Here is a 9421-nt window from a genome sequence, read left to right as displayed (position 1 = left end):
TAAAGATGCACTCAAGGGTCTGGCGCAGCTGGCCAGTTCAGCAGCTACTACTTCCGCGACACCTCCTCCGACTCGAGGTACTCCAGCACCCCTAGGGCATGGTGCAGCTAGGGGTGGTGCACAGAATTAGGGAGGGGCCATCAGGTTCTATGCTATGAGGGGTCGCTAGAGTTCAGAAACTTCTCCGGATGTTGTTATGGGTATACTGACTGTTCAATCTCATGATGTGCATACTCTTATAGACTCTGGTTACACCTTGTCATATATCACTCCTTATGTTGTTATTGGAAGGTTGTAGATATTATAGAATTTTTGGGTTGTGCAATGCGTTGGGAGTTAGTTACAATATGTTTTTGCATGACATGACATTTCTGTGGTCCATTATGCGACCACAAAACTACTCTGCTGACCGCAGAACTCTCGTGGATTGAACAGAAGAAACACAATTTTGAAGGTCATTTTTCGGTCCAATATGCAACCGCATAACTATTTTGCGGGCTGCCTAAGTGATCTGTGGAATGCAGATCTACCGCAAACTAGGCCAGGCCAGCCCAATTTTGGAGGACAATTTTGCGGTCCTGTTCATGGATCGCAGACATGTTTTGCACTCGCATCTGCGATCAAAGATCTAGTTCGGAGGGTCTATTTTGGGAATTTTTCTAACTCGAACCTGTTTTAATAAAAAGCCATTGGGATCGTTTTGAAGGTAAAAATCATGCATTTCAGAGAGAGATGAGATCTAGCTAGATAGAGAGGGTGAAACTCAATCACTTCAACACTCCACTCTTTAATAAAACTTTGGAAATTCAAGGGGAGAACTCACAAAATCTTCTACTAAAAAGGTAAGGTTTCATCCCCAGCTCTCAATTTTGAAATTGGGCTCAATATAGGTTGTGGGAAGTATGATTCTTGAGAATGGGAGTAGTCATTTGCACATACATGTGCCAATGGGAGGTGGTATGTACAGTTGTTGAACTATTATGGATAGATTATTGTTATGATTGGTTGAGAGGAGAAGGGATTACCAATGGAGAGCCTTGTAATCGATTTTGCATAGTACGTATTTGATGAAATTCCCAATAGACTTATATCACGAGAATCCTCCGAATTATGATTCAATTTCATCATCTTCCTATATATTGAAATTGCTAGGAGTATTAGAACATTGTGGTAATTCTAAGGAAGGCTCAAATGAGGTATCTTTGCTAAACTCCTCTTATAAAATCGAATTTCATGAATCCCTTGTAAGCTTGAAGCGTGCTCTGCCCAAGCTCTTTATTCTTATGTTCCGAGATATTTCCAACAAGTGCATATATCCCTAATGAACAATGCATCAAAAGTCTATGTACTCAAAATTGTGTTCTAATTGCTTCTATCAGATTATGCCCCCTTCAGGAAATATATTTCAAGCATGATTAATGTATCAACTGCTATGACTTAAGTTCATGTTTGAATTGCAAATTATTATGCTCAATTTTGGAAAGAAAATTCATTGTGTTTAAGACTCTTATCACTCATATATTTAATGTCTTGATTTTAAAATGCTCCTTATGTTGATACCCTATGGTGATCCTTGAAAGTGAAAGAATGAGAGTATGAAATATAAAGGCGACCATCGTGGCAATAATAATGATTTTCATTTATAGATAAGAGTACCAATGAAATAAAAGAAAGTGTGAAAGGTTATGAAATTAATTGTAACTCTTTTATATGATAAATATATTTGGGAGAATCGTTAGGTCACCAAGATGGGTGGGTTAAAATAATCTAAACCCGAAACTACACGTGCCGGTATAAGAGTGATTGAGGTATTAATTTTCGTGTTAATGTGCAGAGATTATTCCTCTTAATTCGGATGAGATGATAGCTAGCAAAGGACCATGTCAATCCACACGGCATTTTGCTGAGACGGCTTAGTTGATCGGGCAGTGATCGGACACCATATCATGCACATAGTGGTGGTGTTATGTTTCTATGTCTATTCGCATACACTGGGGTGAGACGGCTTAGCCGATCAGGCAGAGATAGGACTCCATGCCATGATGGTGTATTGGTACTAAAGATCTACCAACATAAAACATCAATATTTACTTGAAGAATTACCTTGCTCTTAACTTTGCATTTTAATATTATTTTAGCTTCTCATTGAGTTCATGTTTCTCTCCTTTATGTTGTGTAACGACCCGGCCGGTCATTGTGAGAGTATTAGCCTCGATCCCCTATTTACTACTTTCCCCGTATCCTTTTCTTATTATGTGACTTATCGGGAGATTTTGTTCGTGGTTTCGGAGTATTTTGGGACACTTAGTCCCTAAAACGGAAGCTTAAGTTTTAGAATTTTGAACGTAGTTGGAACTGTGGGAAGATGACTCCGGATGGAGTTTCGTCGGTTTTGTTACCTCCGTTGGATGATTTTGGACTTAGGAGCATGTTGGGATTGCGTTTTGGCGGTCTGTGGCTGAAATAGGCTTACATTGGGGAAAGTTGAATTTTTAGGAAGTTTGACCGGAAGTGGGCTTCTTGCTATCGGGGTCGGATTCCGATTCTAGAATATGGAGTAGTTCCGTAATGTCAATTATGACTGGTGCGCAAAATTTGAAGTCAATCGGACGTGGTTTGGTATGTTTCGGCATCAGTTGTAGAAGTTTGAAGTTTCAAAGTTCATTAAGTTGGAATTGGAGGGTGATTCATATTTTTAGCATTGTTTGATGTGATTCGAGGGCTCGACTAAGTTCGTATGGTATTTTAGGACTGGTTGGTATGTTTGGTTGAGGTCTCGGGGATCTCGGGTTGATTTCGGGTGGTTAATAGATCATTTTGGACTTGTGAAGAATTGCAGAATTTTCTGGTTTTCCAGTTGTTGGTTTCCTTCTTCACATTCGCGAGGGGAGTTCCGTGTTCGCGAAGACGAACTGGTGGCAGGTGGGATTTTGTGCTTTGCGATGAAGGCCTCGCGTTCGCGTAGAGGAAGTGGTCACCTGAGTCTCCAGGCACTTTTGCCTACGCGTTTGCGATATTGGTCTCGCATTCACGTGGGGTCGAGCTGAGTGACCTTTGCATTCACGATTAGGCCATCGCGTTCGCGATGAAGGACTTTGGGCTAGAGTAAGTTTGTGCTTCGTGAACGCGAGGGTTCTTTCGCATTCGCAAAGAAGGGATGCTTGGGCGGTATTAAACTTTTCAAAAATAAGGGTTAGCTATTTTTACCAAAACTTGAGGTATAGAGCTCCGATTCGGACTAGAATTTGAGGGATTTTCAGAGACATTGATTGGGTAATGATTCTTCACTTGTTTTTGGTTATGTCCCACTAATATATCATTAGTTCCATCCTTTAATTTCGTATTTGGGTTGAAACTTTGGGGAAAATGGGAGAAGTTCTTCAACTAAGTTTTTGAGTTTTGATTGAGATTTTGATATCGGATTTGGATAATTTTGGTACGAGTGAACTTGGGAGTGAATGGGTATTCATATTTTGTTACTTTTACCTAATTCTGAGACGCAGACCCAGGTTGACCTTTTGAGGCAATTTTCTAATTTCTTGCTTAAGCCTTGATTTCATTAATTAGATTAGTTTCTTATAGTTATATTTATGGTATTCAATTACTTTTGACTAGATTTGGGCCATTCGGAGTCGGATAATCGTGAAAAAGATATTGTTACTGATTGATTGAGCTTGGTACGAAGTAAGTGGCTTGCCTAACCTTGTGGGGGGGGAAATCCTCTTAGGAATTGGTATTGTTGTGATATGTGAGCATCATGTACATGATGTGACGAGTGCGTACATGGGCTATTTGTTGTAAAACTTAATTTTTACTGAGTAGTAACCTGTTTTAATCTTAATTGAGTTATACCAGCATGTGTAGTTATCCTGTTTAGTATAATATCGCATGTCTACGTGCTTTAACTGCTTATTTGAACTTTGTGCAACATGCCTAGTTGATTTCCTGTTTTTCCTTGATCTTTATTAGTTTTAACTATAGAATTCTTGTTGTTAACTGTTGTATTTATCTGTTTAAGTTGTGTGTTTACTTTTGAGACTACGAGGCGGTACCTATGGAGTTCTCCCCACACATTCACTTTTGAGACTACGAGGTGGTACCTCGAGAGTTCTTCCCCGCACATTTTCTTTTGAGACTACAAGGCGGTACCTCGAGAGTTCTCCCTGCACATTTACCTTTGAGACTACGAGGCGGTACCTCAGGATATCTCTTTGTATATTTACTTTGGGACTACGAGATGGTGTCTTGGGAGATCCCCTATTGTTTACCCCTGTAAGTTGTACAGTTATTTTGCTGTGTTTTCCTTCTTGTTAAATTCCAGTCTATTATTATATTGCCACATTCTCCTGGTTTATTTATTATATACCAGTGGGCCCTGACTTGACCTCGTCACTACTCGACCGAGGTTAGGCTTGGCACTTACTCGATACCGTTGTGGTGTACTCATGATACTCTTTTGCACATATTTTATGTGCAGATCCAGGGACTTCTTATCAGCCACATCATCAGTGAGCAGTGACAGTTGGAGACTTCAAGGTTTATTTGCCGCGTCTGCAGACCTCGGAGTCCCCCTCTATTCTCTCCTATGTCATTTACCTTTCGTACTTCTTTTATTGGACTTTTGTGTATAGATATACTAGTTTCCTTGTGTAGCTTGTGACTTATGATGTTTCGGGTTTTGGGAATAATGTGTATTACTAGAGTGTCTGTTATTGTACATGTCGAGCGGCATTATTGCCAGTTATTTAGTTATCTATTGCAGTTAGTTGTTAAGTTTTAATTCCATTTTTTGTTATTTCCACAATTTTTTAGGCTTACCTAGTCGTAGAGACTAGGTTTCGTCACAACATTTTTACGGAGGTAGTTTTGGGCCATGACAAGTTGGTATCTGAGCTCTAGGTTCATAGGTGTCGTGAGTCACAAGCCAATTTATTAGAGTCTCGTGGATCGGTATGGAGACATCTGTACTTATCTTCGGGAGGCTATGGATCTGTTAGGAAAATTATAGTTCTTTGATTCCTTGTTGTGCGAAAATTGTTGACTTCAAAATTCTAATCTTATGCATTTTATACGTAGAGGCGGATGTGATGACTAGGAACCCACGCCCCCTGCTAGAGACGCGAGAGGTCGGGGCCGAGGATGTCCACGTGGGGCTGCCAGAGCACCCGCACGAGCTGCTACAGAGGAGCCCCAAGTAGCTTCAGCTGGAGGGCAGGCACTTGAGGTACATGTTGCTGCACCAGCCCTCTAGGAGACTCTAGCCCAATTTCTGAGCATGTTCAGCACCTTAGCTCAGGCTGGGTTGATTCCACTTGCTCCTGCCACATCTCAGGATGGGGGGGAGCACAGACTCCCGCAGTCCATACCCTAGAGCAGCGAGTTCAGGTCGACTAGGTTCCAGAGATTATACCGATGTAGTCGGTAGCTCCAGTTCAGCCCGAGGCTAGTGTAGTAATTTTTTAGGCGGACCAGCTCAGACTTGAGAGGTACAAGAAGTACCACCCTCCTACCTTCACTAATTTGGCGATAGGTGATGCCCAGGGTTTTCTGGAGGAGTGTCACCGTATCCTCCGTACTATGGGTGTAGCGGAGTCGAGTGGGTTTCTTTTACTACATTCCAGATTAAAGGAGCAACCTATCAGTGGTGGCATGCTTATGAGTTGGGTAGTCCAGCTACGACAGCTTCACTTACATGGACTCAGTTCTCGGACATTTTCTTAAGGGAGTATGTTCCTTAGAGTCTCATAGACGCATGGCGCGGAGAGTTTGAGTAGCTGCACTAGGGTGTTATGACTGTGTTAGAGTATGCAGTTCGCTTCAGTGACTTGGTTGCCACAGTTTGAGAGAGGGTTTGTCAGATTATTGAGGGATTCCACCCCAGTATCAGGCTTAGCATGGCCCGGGAGTTGGAGATGGATATTTCTTACCACCAGGTTGTGAGTATTGCTAGGAGGTTGGAGGGTATTCTTGATAGGAAAGAGAGAGGAGAGGGAGGCCAAGAGTTCTCGAGAGTCTGGCACTTATAGCGGTACTCGTGCCCCAGCTGTCGTTCGCCATGGTAGGGGCTATGTGAGTCTCATGGTTCATTCAGAACTTCCAGTTGCCGATGGTAGTTCGGCCCCTCCTAGGCCCCATGAGACTTTTTACGCACCGCCAGTGTCTAGTGTACCTCCCGCACGGGGTGCTTTCAATGGTCAGTCTAGCCGACCTGGCCCAAACCAATCACAGTAACCACGCCCTCCGAGAGCTTGTTTTGAGTGTGGAAACACTTGCCATATGGTGAGGGATTCCCCAGACTTAGGAGGGGTGCACCTCCAAAGACTTCTCAGCCACCGCGTGCTCCACCTGGTCCTCAAGATATGATTACAGCACCAGCTACTGCCCAACCTGCTCAGCCAGCTAGAGGTGGAGGTCGGGGCGGTCGAGGTTGCCCTAGAGGGGGAGGCCAGGCCATATATTATGCTCATCCTGCTGGTACAGAGGCAGTGGCTTCCGACTCTATCATTACAGGTATTATTCTGTTCTGTCATAGAGATGCGTCATTTTTATTTGATCCAAGGCTCCACTTATTCCTATGTGTCCTCTTATTTTGCCTCATATTTGGGCGTATCTCATGATTCTTTGAGTTCTCCTGTTTATGTGTCTACACCTGTGGGAGATTCTATTGTTATTGACCGTGTGAATCGGTCATGTTTGGTTGTTCTTAGTGGTTTTGAGACCAAAGTCGGCTTATTATTGCTCAGTATGATAGACTTTGATATTATTTTGGGCATTGACTGGTGGTCGCCCCATTATGCTATTCTTGATTATCATGACAAGACCGTAACACTGGCTATGCCAAGATTATCGCGATTAGAGTGGAGAGGTTCCTTAGAGTATACTCCCAGCAGAGTTATTTCCTTTCTTAAAACTAAACGAATGGTTGAGAAGGGGTGTGACATATATCTAGCTTATGTGAGAGATGTCAGTATTGATACCCCTACAATTGAGTCAGTTCCGGTAATGAGGGACTTTCCGGATGTATTTCCAGCTGATCTTTTGGCATGCCGCCTGACAGATATATTGACTTCGGTATTGATTTGTTGCTGGGCACTCAGCCCATCTCTATTCCTCCATATCGTATGGCTCCTCCTGAGTTGAAGGAATTGAAGGAGAAGTAATAGGACTTGCTTGATAAGGGCTTCATTGAGCCCAATGTGTCACCTTGGGGTACTCCGGTCTTGTTTGTGAAGAAAAAAGATGGTTATATGCGTATGTGCATTGATTATCGCCAGCTGAACAAAGTTATAGTGAAGAACAGGTATCCATTACCTCGTATTGATGACCTATTTGATCAGTTACAGGGTGCCAGGGTATTTTCCAAGATTGACTTACATTCAGACTATCATCAGTTGAAGATTCGGGAGCCAGATATCCCTCGTTGTGGCCATAACGAGTTTCTTGTCATGTCATTTGGGCTGACCAACGCCCTAGCAGTAATTATGCACTTGATGCACAGTGTGTTTAGGCCCTATCTTGACTCATTTATCATTGTGTTTATTGACAACATTTTGGTGTACTCCCGGACTCGGGAGGATCATAAGCAACACCTGAGGACTGTGCTTCAGACCTTGAGAGAAAAGAAGTTATATGCAAAATTTTCAAATGTGAGTTTTGGCTAGACTCAATGGCATTCTTGGGCCTTGTAGTGTCGAGTGATGGGATCAAGGTAGATCCGAAGAAGGTGTAAGTAGTACAGAGTTGGCCCAGACCGTCCTCAACTACTTTGATCCGGAGTTTTCTTGCTTTGGTGGGGTATTACCATCGATTTGTAGAGGGCTTCTCATCTATTGCAGCATGTATGACTAGGATAACCCAAAAGGGTGCTCCGTTCAGGTGCACATAGGAGTGTGAGGAGAGCTTTCAGAAGCTCAAGACAGCTTTAACTACAACCCCAATATTGGTACTGCCTATAGGTTCGAGGTCTTATATTGTATATTGTGATGTGTCGCTGATTGGTCTCGGTGCGATGTTGATGCAGGATGGTAGAGTGATTGCCTACGCGTTCAGACAACTGAAGGTGCATGAAAAGAAATATCATGTCCACGACCTCGCGTTAGCAGCTATTGCTCATGCCTTGAAGATTTGGTGGCACTATTTGTACGGCGTCCCTTGTGAGATCTACACCGATCACCGGAGATTGCAGCATCTGTTCAAACAGAAGGATCTTAACTTGCGTCAACGGAGGTGGTTGGAGCTGCTTAAGGATTATGATATCACCATTTTGTACCATCCCGGGATTGCCAATGTGGTGGCTGCTGCTTTGAGTCGTCAGGCGGAGAGTTTAGGGAGCTTTGCATATCTACCAGCAGCAGAGAAGCCATTGGCGTTGGATGTTCAGGCCTTAGCCAACCAGTTTGTTAGATTGGATATTTCTGAGCCGAGGCAAGTGCCAGCTTGTGTGATCTCTCGATCTTCTCTTTATGATCGTATCAAGGAGCGTCAGTATGATGACCCCTATCTGCTTGTCCTAAAGGACGGTCCAACACAGTGATGCTAAGGAGGTCACTATTGGTGATAATGGTGCATTGAGGATGCAGGGCAGGTTATATGTGCCCAATATGGACGAATTGCGGGAGTTGATTCTTCAGGAGGCTCACAGCTTGCGGTACTCCATTCATCTAGGTGTCGGAAATATGTATCAGGACATGAGGCAGCATTACGGGTGGAGGAGAATGTAGAAGGACATAGTGGAATATGTAGCTCGGTATCTAAATTGCAAGCAGGTAAAGTATGAGCACTAACGGCCAGGTGGATTGCTTCAGAAGTTAGAGATTTCAGAGTGGAAATGGAAGCGGATCACTATGGATTTCATTATTGGGCTTCCAAGGACTCAGCGGAAGTTTGATGCAGTTTGGGTAATGGTGGACAGGCTGACCAAGTCAGCTCATTTCATTCCTGTAATGACTACCGATTCTTCCGAGCAGCTAGCTCGAGTTTATATCCGCGAGATCGTCAGGCTTCATGTCGTGCCAGTATCTATCATCTTTGACCAGGGTACGCAGTTTACATCACGATTTTGAAGGGTCGTATAGCATGAGTTATGTACTCGAGTGGAGTTGAGCACAGCATTTCACCCCCAGATGGACGGACAGTCCGAGCACACTATTCAGATATTAGAGATATGCTTTGTGCGTGTGTGATGGAGTTTGGAGGTTCGTGGGATCAGTTCTTGCCACTTGAAAGGTTTGCCTACAACAACCGTTATCAGTCGAGCATCCAGATGGCACCGTATGATGCTCTGTATGGTAGGCGATGTCGGTCTCCAGCGGGTTGGTTTGAGTCGGGCGAGGCTAGGTTATTGGATACAGACTTGGTTCAGGATGCTTTAGAGAATGTTAAGGTGATTCAGGATCGATTTCGCACAGCCCAATCCAGATAG

This window comes from Nicotiana tabacum, chromosome 17 (genome assembly GCF_000715075.1).
Source record: "Nicotiana tabacum cultivar K326 chromosome 17, ASM71507v2, whole genome shotgun sequence".
In the NCBI taxonomy this organism is placed as follows: Eukaryota; Viridiplantae; Streptophyta; class Magnoliopsida; order Solanales; family Solanaceae; genus Nicotiana; species Nicotiana tabacum.
The sequence above is the reverse complement of the archived record's forward strand: the minus strand, read 5'-3'. Positions refer to the sequence as shown.